Genomic DNA, 15,911 nt, shown 5'->3' on the forward strand with positions numbered 1-15,911 from the left:
AGGCAAACTGCCATGGGACAAAAAGTATGTTTGATCTGTGTAACAAATAGCAGTTTTTCAAAGGAGGTGTTCTAAGTCATGCAACTTAAAACATATTATCTGACCCCGTTTTTTTAGTTGGAGACATCCTTTGGAAGAACATTTCTAAATTCAGGCTGAACTTTGTTCTTTTAGCCTTTATCCCGGTCAAGTTTAGATAGTTGTAAATAAACTTTCAAGACTCAACAGCATATGGCAAAACCAAAAGAAATGAAATAAGATGCATCTGAAAATACATGAATCATGATATATAAAGTAATTTGTCAATATTAGGATAGGAAAGAGAAAATAATACCCAGAACATTGTATTTGTGACTGAGTCTGCAAGTCAGAAAAGGCGGTAAGATCATGGAAAATGAATGGCAGAATGTCACTAAAGGCACACTACAAATGCAATGGTGCTGTAATCACCTTTACTGTAGCCTTGGAGCCCATGAGCTCACATTTCCACAAGCAATTTCAATGTGGACATTTGAGTTACTTTGGGAGGGAATAAAATATATGATCCATTTCTACTCACTTCCTACATTGCTTCAAGTTTGGGCAAAGCATCCATCTGTAATTTTTAAAATAGTTTATTATAAATCATTTCTCCCTGTGGTCCTTTTCTTTTTTTTTTTCTACCTCTCTACATTTATTGGGCCTCAGGGAATAATATAGCTCTGGCAGTCAGAGGCCTACACTTCTACTTGCATGATAAAATGCACTGTCTCTATATTCACAGTGTATTCATTCAAGCATTCCAGACTTAACACAAATCAGTCTTTAGCTGACAGAGCGTGTTATACTCCGGGAGAGAAGCAGCCCAGTGCTGGCCAATGATTTCATGCTACATTAGGAACCATTTTGAAACTCCTAGCTTTCCTCACCATTTTTGCCATATCTGTTTTCCATGGCCTGGATTTAGGGTGAAGGGACACTGGGGTGAGTGCAGGCAAAATAAAGAGCAAAAAAGAAATTTTCAAGCAAGAAATAAAACATATAGAAAAAAATAAAAATTACAGATTGGACATTTGCAGTGAGAGAGGAACAATAAATACACACACCAAAACAGTGATAAAACATGGAAAAGTTCATGTCCACATCAAACACTGAAGACAGTAATGGGGAAAACTCACTACAGAGGGACCAAGATTAACTCAAATAGCTGACAGCATTTCCAGTTTATTGCCAAATTTTAAATTCTTTTCTTTTAATTTTGGAGATTACAATATAATTACATTTCTCACTTCCTTTCCCCCTACAAAGCTTCCCACACACCCCTTCTTGCTCTCTTTCACATTATGGCCTCTTTCATTAATTGTTATTATATGCATACATACATACACATATATATGTCTGTGTGTATACATATGTGTTCCTAAACTAATTATATTTAGGAATGCATTATGTTTAGGAATATATTCCAAAATATAAACTGCTCAGTCTATAATATGTTGCTTACATGTATGTTTTCAGGGATGACCAGTTGATATTGGATAATCAATTAGTTTGTTTGTTCCTGCGTAAGTTTTTTCCACGCTAAGCATTTATTAGTTGCTTGTAGATCTTTGTGTATGGTTGATTGAGGTCCTTTCAGTTTTGCTTGTTGAATTTGGCACATCTATTGATGCCTTCCTTCAAAGTACCTATTATTTTTATTCTTTTTTTTGAGTTACTATCATTGTTTTCCACAACTGGTGCACATTTTTATAATTCCAACAGTGTTCAAGGGTTCTAGTTTCTTCAAATCCTTGCCAACAGTTATAAAATTATATTAATTAGTTTACTCTGTATACTTGGTTGTTTATGTTGTTACTTAGAAGCTCACTACATAGCCCCACCTAGCATCTAAATTGTGATACTCCACCTATGATTTATATATGCTGGGATTAAAAACATGTGCTACCACAAGGATACTTAATAACTTATACATTTTCAAGTGCAGCCAAATTAATGTGTATAAGATAATATAATGTTATAATTTTTATTTTTTATTTTCCTAATGTGTAGAAATGTTAAGAATCTTTTATGTGCTTAGAAACTATTTGTGCATCTTTGTGGAAATTTTTTGTTCAAGTTTTTTACTCATGCTTGAGTTTATTCTATTATTGCATTATAAGATTTATCTGTGTATTCTGGACAACCATCTTATGTATTATATGTTATTTGAAAATATGTTCTTCTAATTCATTGCTTTTTATTCTATTAATAGTGTCCTTTCATGCCCCTATTCTTTTTAATTGTTAGTGTTTTGAAGTGCTATTTGACTTGATTTTCTTTTTGCTGCCTATATCTTTAGTATCATCTCCAACAAAATATTGCCAAATTGGGTCAAAAACACTTTGCCATATATGTTTTCTAAAAGTTTTATAAGATATATCTTACATTTAGACCTTTGATCTATTTTGAATTACTCTTTTAAACAGAGGTATAGAAAGAACTAACCTCTTTCTTCTGCGGAGGGGTGCCCAGCTTTTCTAGAACTAGTTCTGGAGAGGACTGCCAATTCTACATTGTATGCTTTTGAGAATCCTTATAACAAAATAATTTCCTCATGTGTGTGAGTGTATTTCTTCTCTTAACAGCTTATTCAATTTGTCTATATGATAGTCTTTGTGCCAAACCCTCACGGCTTTCATAATTGTGACTTTGCATTGAGTTTTGAAAAGAGACTGTAAATGTTTCTAATTTCTTTTTTATTTTCAAAGCTCTTACAGCCATTTAAAGTCCTTCAAGCTTCCATGAAAAATTCATAGTGATTTTTTCCATTTCTTAAAAAAATCATTGGGATTTTTATAAAAATTGAATTATCAGATTATTGTGGTACTGTTTAGATGTTAACAGAATTTTCTGATCCATGAACTTGAGATATCTTTCATTGTTTATGTCACTTTAATATTTCATCAAATAATTTTTACACTCTACAATCTTCAACATATGGTGATATTTTATTTGTATTAAAATGTTATTTGTATGTTAATAAATAAAGTTACCCAGGGGTCAGAGCTATTAGCAAGCCATAGGAAAGCCAGGTGGTAGTGGCACACGCCTTTAATCCCAGCACTTGATAGGCAGAGCTAGGTGAGTCTCTGTGTGTTCAGGGATACAGCCAGCATTGGATACACATGCCTTTAATCTCAATACCAACCATAGAAGACCTGGAGTTCTATACAGACAAACAGTGACGAGGCGGTCATGTGGTTGGGTTTACAACCAATGAGAAGGCAGAACAGAAAGTCTATATAAAGACTTTAATACAGGAAGTAGCTCTCTTTCAGAGAGGTAGGACCACCACAGGAGGAAGGGTAAGGTTTTAGCTCTTAACTCTGACTTCTTGGCTTTCTTCTTTGCATTGGTTCTGTGTTTCTTATTTAATAAGACAGTTGGTTGCATCTACATCAACATCTTTGGTAAATTCCTAAATGTTATGTTTATTTCCAAATAAGTTATCTTAATTCTATTTGAGATTGTTCATTTTTAATTTCTTGAAGCACAACAAAAGTTTGCATGTTAAATTTTATCCTACTGATTTGTTGAAATTTCAATACATTTTAGAGTATGTGTGTCTGTGTGTGTGTGTGTGTGTTTATCTTTACACTCTGTATATAAGATTATATCATCTACAATCAGAAAATTATACTTCTTCCTTTCTTCCTTGGTAACATTTCTTTTGCTTAATTTCTGTCTGAGAAGTGAAGACTGTTGAATGAAAGAGTTAAAGTGAATAATTTTGCCTTGGATACACAACTTCAACAATGAAAAGAAAATAATATGTCTTAATTATTTCTATGACAGATTTCAAAATATTTTTGATAGCTAAAGTTCAGCACATGATTTGATCCATATACTTCTTAGCTTGGATTAATCATTTCAGAATGCATGCGTATAGCAATGCCATTCTTTAGTGTGTATGGTTATACTTTTCTTTTTTCTTCATTTCAACTATTTTTCCATTAAAACACTTCACTGAGTTCCAGTCGTCTATAATTAATTCTATATCCTCAAAGTTACCATTTCTTTCCTTTTTTTTTTTAACTTAAGGATACTAAGAAATATGTGAATCATATAAAGTAACAAATTAGTATATTAAAGCGCTATGTGAACACTTTTTAAAGTTATTAAGAAGCTAATGTTATGAGTCATTATAGGCTCAATAAGATAAAATAAACATGTAAATAATTAATATCTACTACTAATAATAAAAATCAACTTTTCTTTTGAGCTTTTTTTACATTCCAAGCATGCTATATTCTTAACTATAATGCTGAAGCACTTTGGAGAGAAGCCACACCTACATGAACACTCAGTTTTGCAAATGAAGAGATGATTCGCCCTTAGGAGACCAAGTGTGATTTTTTTTCTAGAATTTGTAATTTAAACTTCTTCAGATTTTCATTGCTCCAAAATTACTTGTTTCTGGGTGTCAGCAAAATGCTGAACATTCTATAGGAAAATGAAATTCCTAGGAGAGCCTTTGTCCTTCATTGCAGATATCTAGTTATCAAAGATGTGTATTGTAGAGTTCATACAGACATTCTCTGCTTGCTTTTCTTTGCAAACAACTGAGTATCTATAGTTTGTGCACATGCTCTTAGAAACTTAGGGTCTCAAGTTTACTGTGTTGTATAAAATCTCTTGTCTTGAGAACATGTTTTTCACTTCTAGAGGTAGGAAATTGACAGATATAAAAAGTAAGATAAGCACAAGGAGTTACAATGAATGTTCTCTAAATCTTATTCCATTAGCAAAAATATCACCATAGAAAGCTAAAAGACATGAAAATGTACTGAAATTGTAACACATTCCTAAATGTTTTGGAGATTATCATACTTTTTTGTCTTATTTTAATCAGTCCCCATCATGGATGCTGTAAAGGGCAAAATAAGGTTTGTAACACTTTCTTCCTTAATGGTAAACAACTTTCCCCCATGTCCATAAAAGAAAGCAAATACTTGATATAAATATCTAAAACATGGGTAATATGGTAAGAGCCTAGCTTTGATAGAATAGAGAAAGTGGTGGTATTGTGTTCCCCAATATATTGTGCACTCTAATAAACTTATCTGGGGTCAGAGAACAGAACAGCCACTAGATAGACATAGAGACCAGAAAATGGTGGCACACACGCCTTTAATCCTATTACTTGGGAGGCAGAGATCCATTCAAACTTCTGTGAGTTTAAAGCCACACCGGAAACAGCCAGGCATGATGATTCATGCCTTTAATTCCAGGAAGTGAGCCTTTAATCCCAGGAAGTGATTGCAAAAGGCAGAAAGGTATATAAGGCTTGAAGACCAGAAACTAGCAGCTTTTGGCAGGTTAAGCTTTTAGGATTTTGAGCAACAGTTCAGCTGAGATCCATTTGGATAAGGACACAGAAGCTTCCAGTCTGAGGAAACAGCATCAGCTAAGGAATTGGAGAGGTGAGGAAGCTGTGGCTTGTTCTGCTTCTCTAAACTTCCAGCATTGACCCCAATACCTGGCTCCAGGTTTGTTTATTAACAAGACCTTCTAACAATTTGTGCTACAAGAGAAGAACAAAAAGGAAGAAAGTTTGTTCTGATCTCTGAGATCAGTTCCTTTTAGAAGAATCCATTGGCTATTGAGAAAAGAATGAACACTAAGATCAGTGAGCTATGTTACAAGCCCTATTCAGGGCTACTGAAGAGATTTTCTGGCATCTGTGTTCTACAGAATATTTGCCTGGAGTTCATGCCTAACAGCATGCAGGAATCCCTAGGCTGATCCCCAGGAAAATACATACACACACACACACACACACACACACACACACACACACACACACACACACTTTTGAGGTGGGCATGCTAACAACTGCTTAAATTTTTATTAGGAGTTCAAGGTCATCCTCAGCTACATCACAATTTTTAGGCAACTTTCCTTACACAAGACCCTGTGTCAAAGAAACAAAGAAAAAAATTCTGAAGGAAGTAGACATTAACTGTCAGCTGATCAGACACCATAGCAGAAGCATAAAAGAACTATACATAGTTGAAAGGTGACCTGCCCAGATCAGATACTAAATGAAAATCAGGATTCAACAAAGTATACCATGACAAGGAAGATGGGCTAGAGTTAAGTGATATATACATCCAACTCTTGACAAAGGAGAAATCCTGGAGGGAATTAGGAGAAGAGAGGAGGAGAGAAAAGAGAAGAAAAAACCCATTGAAGACACCAGTGAAAGAATCTGACCTTGCAGAAAATAACACTGCCACCCAGGAGAGAAGAAAACCAAAGCATGCCTCAGTTCCACACAGTCACACTTGTGACTCTAGCTCTGAGAGGATGGCTCACAGGCTCTGTGGAGGAGGAGGAGGAGGAGGAGGAGGAGGAGGAGGAGGAGGAGGAGGAGGAAGAGGGATAATCAGAAATGGAGCAATTCTTCCCCACCACCCCCCTACACACACAAAAGGGGGAAGAGCTGGAAAATCAACAGGAACATGTTTCCATCACAATTTTCTTTGAAATGCATTGCTCTTAGAAAATAGTTTCATATAGGAAATAAAGATCTCTTTGCATATCTGAATAGAATATTTCCAGAGACATCTGGGCAGTTTTGTTACATTTTCATGGAAATTTCTATATACTATAGAGTGAAGAATTCCAGGATTTTTGTATTTGATTTACAGCAATGCCTATATATTGAAATTAATTTATAGGCAATATATTATTAAGATATTTTGTGTTATACTACTCTTGGATAAAGGATGTCTGCTCAAACATTATTATTGGTAATTAGTTTAAAGATAATATTATATAAAGTAGTTCTTAAGTTAGATATATTTAAAATTAGAATTTTAATAAACTTTTAATATTTAATGTATATTAGAATAAAAATGCTTAGTTAAATAATTTTAACATATTCCTAATTAGAGAAATAGAAGAATAAAGCCCGAAGACTTCTAGAGGCTGCAGAACCAATCAATTTTAAGTGTATAGTAATTATACATAACAAAATTCATAAATTTATTTGGTGCTTGTAGCAAAAAATATATCACAAGCACATCTATATGCAAGAAAAACTGTATATTGATTAAGCAGAAGCTAATAGTGGTTACTCCTGGACACAGTTTGTTGTTGCTTTTTGTCCTCCATTTTGAGCTCTTCTGATTTTTCCATTTTTTTTTGCATTGGCCTGTCAATATTTTTTGAAACATATATTCAATAATCAATTGAAATTTCATTATATGTTAATTACTAATATGCACATAGTTATGAATTTTGGCAAGTAAAATATGTTACAAATATAAGAGCAAGACTGGAAAAGTATACTAATTTTCTTGGGGGATTATGTTCCTAATAATTAAAATGAAGTGTACTTCTTTATACAAACAGGTAAATATGTTTTAACACTGAAATCTATCAAAATAATCAATTATGTGGTATCCGGTATTTATTAGTTGTTTTCCAGTATTGGTCCTATACACTCATCCACATTTTATATATTTCATCTGGTTAGCCTTGGAACAATGCACAAACCTTAGAAAATGTTCAATATTTTGCTATCATTGTTGGCTTAGCTTCAAACACATGGGCTTGAGTTGACCCTGAGGCAAATTCAAAATGAGTAATTTAAGAAGACTGCCACCTTGTAGAATATATTGCAGCGAGTGACCAGTTATGAATATTTTATACCATTTCCTTAGTTTTCCAGGAAAAAGTACAAGTCTTTGATATGCTAAAAATTAGATAAATTTCATGGAATCATCTTAAGACATTAAATCTAATTCTTTACCCTGGTATGTTAAATCCAATTCCCAGAGGACTCTGTTATTTAAACCTGTATCATGAATATACATACTGAAATGTAATATTTACCTTCCCATTATTCTGACAAAATATCTGAAAAAAAAATAACACCAATGAAAATATATAAAGCAACAAACCAACAAAAACCACCACAAGGGACTTGGGGCTTATTTTGACTCACAGCTGAGAGAAATATAGTTCATTATAGTGAAGAAGGCATAGGGCAGGAGGTGAGTAGTCACCAAGAAGCTATACATATGTGTTGATGCGCTGCCTGATCTTTGTTTTCTTTTCTTTGTCTTTTTATTCAGCTGGAGACACCAGCCCATGGCACTGGGTCATCCACATTCAGGTAGCCGTTCCCTTTTGAAGCCGATCTATCTCTGAATGCCCTCAAAGACCTACCTAGATGTGTATCTCCTATTCAATTGGTGATTCCAAATTCATATGAGCTGACAATTGAAATCAACCACCACAACTGCTTAGTTTTAAAACACTTTTCGCAAAAGTTTTTATATCTCTACAATAAAACACATGAGAAAGAATTAGCAATGGGATATTTTATCAGTTTTGTTCAGTACTGAATCTTTATTCTACAAGATTATGTCTGACATACAAGCAATGCAGACTCTTTTTGAAAGAATCAATGGTACTTGCTTTTCCTTTGTAAGTGTCTGGAAAAATGTGATTGATTCTTGCTTTTTATTTTTTTAAAATGAACATGATGTGTTTTTTTGCCAAAAACAGACTTCTCTTAGGTCTGAGAACACAATTTTAAAAAGTTGTATCTATTGTTCCTATTGAATTTTGTGACAAATGTTGTAACAAAATCTCATATCTACTCTAATTTGAACCCAGAAGTTTCAATTCAACATTTAAACAAATTGTTTCATAAAAATTATAATAAAAGTATTATGATATAATAAAATACTAAAATCATGAATTTAACTGAATGACAGAGATTATTGGGTGTGACAATTTTATTTTAAATGAAATATACTCATAAAGTTGCAAAAATGTCAGTGTTAGCTTCAATCACATGTTTGTATATGTCATATTGTAACTTTCTATATGAATGTTTTGCAAAAATATAGTGTAATTACTGTTTGTTAATATTTATAAATATCTAAAACAATATTTTTTGTCTTTATTTTGCCAACATGATCTGTGGAAATGGTGAGTTTGATGTTATCTGTTCTGTTCATCGCCCCTCATCTATTAAAAATGAACAATGTAAAAGATAGAGTCTATACATTAGAGTTGTTAGGACAATTAGGTATGTAAATCCAATGAAATTACAAAAAAATAAAATGAAACAGCATGTATCACATACTAAACACCCTGTGGTTGTTCTTTCTCATTGTACTTAGGGCATGGAAACATGGACTGACATTAATTTATGAAGTCTTTTTAATCACGTTTTACATGCATTGGCACTTACCAATATCAGTATCAAGTCACATTTGTCATTACTACCACTATAAGAAAATATCTGAAAAGAAATAACTTGGAAAAAATGTTTAGTTTGCCTCACAGTTTCAGAGATTTTGACCATGGCTGATGGTACTGTTGCTTATATGCTGTAGTAAGGAGGAATACCATGGCAGAAGAACGTAGTAGAACAAAGCTGCTCCCATCATGGTGGATAGGGGAAAGGAACAGAATAATCCCAGAGCAACTTGTAACTTTTAGAGACATACTCCCTGCAAAAGATGTAATCTCTGCATCAAGACTTTCCCTCCAACTAGAGCATATGCCAGAATAAATGAATGGGATAGTTCATTGATGAAGTCAAAAGCCTCATAATCTAGTCTTCTTTAAAAGCTCATCAACTGGCAACAAAACCCAGACTACATGAACCAAAATGGACATTTTATATTTCAAACTATAATACAATTCTCTCCACAACTATGGCTGTAGTAACCTCCATTATCTATGTTAAGGTGATGGAGACTCTTACTCATCTGGAAGTACTACTGGAAAACAAGAGTGCAAAAAGAATACTCAAATATTCTTTTCTAGAAGATTAAACTCCTTCATTATCTAAGTTAGAGTACAAATATGTCACTCACCAAGTCAAAATGTCAATCTTTGTTCAAACCAATCTATAATATATTATAAAATATGGTTAATTTGACAGAGTATTTTCATAATTATTTTCAAATAATTTATTACCTCATTTTAATTGATTTAAAACTGAGCCAAGAAATGATGCAATTATTCTTTACACTGTCAATGAGTGAAAGAACTAATGTTAAATGAAGAGAGGAAGATAAAGATAGACATATTGGTTTAAAACTGAATCATTGTTGAGAAGGAATTTTAACTTGCTTTATAATAAAAAGGAGTAAATATGTAACCACATAGTTACAGAAATTTGTAATTCTTTGTGATTGTTGGGTGTAAGGGAACTTACAAAGTCTTTAAATACTTTCTGGCATAGTGCTATGATGGAGAAATGGAAAAATAGAGTGGAGACACTTAACTGGAGAAGGTAGAGAACAACACAGTGAGTAAAGGAGGGAAAAGGAGTAAAATAATACTTAGGATATATGAAAAAGCTGTAGTGAATCATTATTTATAACTACTTAAAATTACATACATATGCATATATTTTAATAAAATTACACCACTTTGAGTAATAATGCTGTCTCCAAATTCATAGAGACTACATAACAACAACAACAAAAAATGAAGAAAGCAATAAAAAAAATGTTCATGGCATAGGAGAACTTCGTTTGAGTTGTTGGTCAGAGGAGTCCAAGAGACCGCCCACCCCAATTAAAGAAAGAAGAGCAATATAGGCTGTTGTCATTGCTGGTGGTCACTTCCCAGAACTTGAAAGTAACACCCCATTGCTGAAGACACTTCAGCCAGAGGACTTTAAGGAATCCAACTGCAACTGAGCAGGATACCTGCCCACTGAAGACTACCTCTTAATACTGAAAAGAGGTATTAAGTTCCAAGGGAGAAAAGCAGTCAATAGACTATTCAGCTTTGTTGCCTGAAAAACACAGTAATGACCAGAAAGGTAAGATATCACAACAGGTGAAATGGTGGTACTTTTTTACTAGTAGTAGTCAACAGACATATAATTTGGCTTAAGACCCATTCAGTAGGAGGGAACTCATGCCTCGTACATACTGTAAAACTAGCCACTACCCATGGCTCATGAGGTCATGTGCTCTGAAGAGAACGTGTCACTGCCAATTCCCTAAACCAGTGTAATTTTTAGTGTGTTTTAATAATTATCCTTCTACTGATAGATAAGTGTACTATTTTCCCTCATCAAAGATGACCAAAGAAGCTTCTTTTTGTAATAGTCACAGGCTATTGGAGCAAACCACAACTGGTCAGAACACAGAGAATAACAGACACTGGAGGACCCAGGCCCAACTGATTCATTGTCTTTATTTTCTGACAAGCTTATATTCTTCAAAATCACTTTAATAATTTTTGTTCCATCAAAATATGACAGTCATATAATGAAAGAGAGTCTTTCAAATTCAGCCACTGTCACCAACATGAAAAGGTTCAAAAATTTAGTAACTTTCTGCAAAACATTCCAGGGTTAAAATGATGGCATTTACAACAGTTTCTATTTTGACTATGATGCTGCTAGTAATGTACTCTCATCGACGCTTCCCTTATGTTTTGACAACTGTGTTAAATTGTTAATTCATCCCCAGTTCTGGCAATTCCTCTCACCCATGATACTGTTAAAATTTTAATATTTTGTATTAAATTATCAGCTACATTACATATTATTAAATCATAATTTTATATTCAAACTTATTGTTCAAAACAGTATATATTTAAATCTATGCACAAAACACATCATATTTTGCCTTTTGGGAGGTTTTATGCTTTTATATTTAATTATCATGTTATAATCCTTCAGGATTTTAGTAGCTTTAGTGACACAGAACTTACCCAATTCAATAATACCTAACTCATATCTAAACTCACATATCAGTTTTTTTCCAGTGCTAGAAATAAAAGAGTTCTTCTTCACATACATGTAGGTTTTCCACATAGAAAATCATGTCATCTGTAAGTAGAAACATGTTGGCATCTCCCTTTCCACCTCGGTGCCTTTTGCACTCCTCCTAGCTTATTGGCATAGCTGGAATCTGCATATCGCATTGAATGCAAGTGGTGAATATGGGTATTCTTTGCCTATTCCAGATCTTACTGGAAAGGTCTTCAATCCTTTGCCATCACTTTGATATTAGCTATAGCTTTCTCAAAATTAAAATATTGACATCATTTTTTACCCTGTCCTTTTCCTCCCTCTGACATTTCCCATGTATCCCAAATCCTGTTGCTCTCTTTCAAATGCATGCAACGTCTCTCTTTCTCTATTGTTGCTACTAGTAGTGGTGTATATGTGTACATAAATATGCGAATATAATGTGCTCTGTGGTGGTATTCATCTACAGTGCTCCATCTGTATGCTACTGGTATGTGTATGATTTTATGGCCGGTCACTTTGTATTTAATACCAAGGTAGGGAGTTCTTTCCTGAGGAAGACTATTTCCCCAACTCTCAATCTTCTTTAGTTGCCCATAGTTCTTTGTCTATTGTTATGACCCCATGTGTAGACTACCATCACTAGATAGCAAATAATTCTAGATAGTCAAACACCAATGTAGACATCACTGCTATGAATATTGACAACAACCTGACAATAAAATTGTTAGCTCTAACAATATGAATCAACTGATCCAAGAGAGAGGTTTTAATCACAGGAGGGAGGTTTATCACTGGAAAAAGAAATTATGCCTGTAAACTACCACTTCAGCTTTAGCTGGGGGAGTTTCCAGTCCTCCATCCCTGAGGGTCTATGCTCCTGTAGTTCTCAACCTGCCCATCGAGCCCCTGTGATCACATAAGCCATTTCCTCTCAATAAATACACATAAATCACACTTTCGTGAAGGAGTATGGTCTGTTGCTTAGTTTAATGAAAAGAATCATTTCTGTGACCTGGGCTGTATCCTTGCAGGATAAAGGATTCCATATGTCTTGTGCGTGATTTGATCTCTGTGTATTTAACTAAGAACCCCATAGGAAGAAGGAAAACTACATTTGGCATATGAAATAATAATGATAACAAAAATAATATCTGATATTTGCTTTTTAATGGTGGTGTAATCTTTTTGTTTGGGTGGTATGAAGACTGAATTCAGGATTTTTTGAATGTGAGACACCGGTTCTATCACTGAACTGCAGGCCCAGTTCTTGCTGTTTTGAAACAAGATTTTATCAAGTAGCTCAGGCTTAACTTAGCATCAGCACAGCCTTGAGTTGCCACCCCAGCCCTGGGATAGCAAATGTGAATTACCATTCAAAGCTATGTTTTAATGGAAAGACGAATAAAACCTAGAGGTGAAACAGTTGCTTTATCACCATATCTAATTACAAATAATAAATTAAATTATTTATTGCAAAATCCAAACAAAATAATTATTCTTCCACAAAATTATTTAATTGACTTTGAATATCTAATTTTCATTTCATTATCTCATTTTCTCTTTCTTTTATTTCATTTTTGTCACATTAAGGATAATTTAAAATCATATTATCATGTTCTTCTTTGATTCAGAACTTGTACGCTTAGAGAACAGTGTACTCTTTCTTGTTAAACAAATTATGGAAGAAAAAGGAGATTCCAGAACTGCAAGAAACATAAATCAACACATTGTTCTTCAAACATGTTTTACTCCCTGACACTCAGAAAGGTAGACTACAATAACCATTAACTTTACTTCCACCTCTACTACTTATACATCAGTTCTCCTTCAAAATATTTAGCAGATTAATCTGATGGCCTAAAGTGTGTGTCATACCCTTATCATAGTTATGTGGAATTACTGTTCATTTAAAGTTGATTTTAAAAAAATATAATTAAAATATGAAGCCAATGACTGTAAGTCAAAGCAACAAGAGGCACCTATTAGTGCATTATTACTTAAAAAATACCTGAAAGTGTATATACATTATATATATTATATTATATTATATTATATTATATTATATTATATTATATTATATTATATATATATTATATATATATTATATACACACATATATGTACTTTAGATAGATAGATAGATAGATAGATAGTTAGATGATAAATAGATAGATAGATAGATAGATAGATAGATAGATAGATAGACTCTCAAAACAATCTTACGTGATAAATCCTAAATCTGAATTTATGTGTAATATAAGTTGAATTTTTCTTCATTTGATCACCATAGAAATACTCAGTTTTTGTTAACACTATCTTTTAACTAGGATAGAGGATAAGTAATGATATGGAAGACAAATGATTAGATAGATAGATAGATAGATAGATAGATAGATAGATAGATAGATAAATGATTTATTAGATAATGGATACAGATAAAGAATAGAAGGAAATAAAGTTAAGGAGATGGTAGATAAATAGATGATAGATAACAGATAGATGACAGACAGATAATTGAAAGGAAGATATACAAATCAACAGACAATAGATAACTTCCCAGAACTACCTCTGGTTTTGCAAAATGTTAGTCAGCTGCAGTTAAAGTCTTGCTGATGCCGTCTCTGATTTTTTTAAATTACATATAGCTTAGAAACTGTAGTACTTAGATATATTTAACTATTCAAAGGAGAGTTCTATATTGATTATTTTACCAAATCTGCATCATAACATATAGAAAATTTTCCTACTTCAATTTTTGATTACGTATTTTGGTTCTTCAGTCATTAACACTGAATATCCAATGAATCTCCCAGTGATAGAGCAGACATCAGACTTTCACAGGTCAGTTCTGTATGCATTCTTGGCTGGACTAAGTTCCTCAAAGCCTGCAGAAGGATATTCTCCATTTAATAAGAACGTTGATTCACAAAGGTGAGGGTGAATGACTGCATGGTACTTAGACTGAAAACTAATGAGCAGATGTGTGATAGTTTTGGCTTTCCAGGCTTTCTAAAAGTCTTTTCAAATTATCTCCTACATAAATCGGTCTTAATGATTGTGCAAATCTCTCTTTAAGAATCACTATGCATAAACTAAAAGAGAATTTTCAGTACTTTGTGGTAAACATTGTTCATCTATATTAAGAATAATTCTATTCATGCCTGTATTCTCACCAAAGAGAATGAGCTATTTTGCAATTGTTTCTTGGTGCAAAGAAAGACATGTAATTTCTGAGGCAATGCATGGTAACTTAGAACAATGTGCAGACTCTAAAACAGAAAACACAACTACAAGATGAGTGGACTGTCTCATTCACAGACAAAACCAGTCCTCAGTGACTCATTTTCATCTGTACAAATGTGATCGTGTGACAAAGACAGGGACTGTTTTTCTCCAGCAAGGAAAAAAAAATACCTATAGAGATATACTAATCATGTCTGTCTGATGTGACCATTTGTAGTCTATCATTTTCATTCCGTGTTGGAATGTGCCTTATTATTGCTCTTGTGTAAGTAAAAGAAAGGGATGAAGAATTCTCTGATGAAAAGGGATTGTTTCTTGGGCAGAGCCCGTGTTCTGAGTCCTAAGCTGAAATTGTTCAACTAAATGGCAAAAATCTAAACCAAAATAAAGAATTTGTCCTTTGTTTTATCCTTGTGTTATTAGTGCTTTTACTAGTCGGTCAGTTATTGCTGACTAGAAATCACAGTAGAAATAAGAATGTTTATTTTTCATATCATAAGCATATTTAATTCATGTTGTACATGTGAATCAGCCTTTTATATTGTATCTATTTCATCTTGTATCCATTTCCTTAGAACATTTGCCCTGAGAATCAAGGATGAAGTACAGAACACTCTTCTCTGTTTCCATTCTCGTCTACAGAGTCTTCCTTGATATCTTCCCTGTCTGATTGTTTTAATTATGTCCTAAAGTCCTTACCTATACTCTAATCAGGCTTCAAGCCGTCCGCCCAAAACTGACATGCTATATGTGTAAACCAGTGCTGACTGAGCTGATGGGATAGAATGAGAAAGATCCCCATATATTTTTATGTCGTTTCCCCCCCACACCTGCTTAGTTTGGTCTTCATTTCAGATTGAAAACTCCATTTACTTAGCCAATTTTTCAAATGAACTCCA

This window comes from Peromyscus eremicus, chromosome 2 (genome assembly GCF_949786415.1).
Source record: "Peromyscus eremicus chromosome 2, PerEre_H2_v1, whole genome shotgun sequence".
Taxonomy (NCBI): Eukaryota; Metazoa; Chordata; class Mammalia; order Rodentia; family Cricetidae; genus Peromyscus; species Peromyscus eremicus.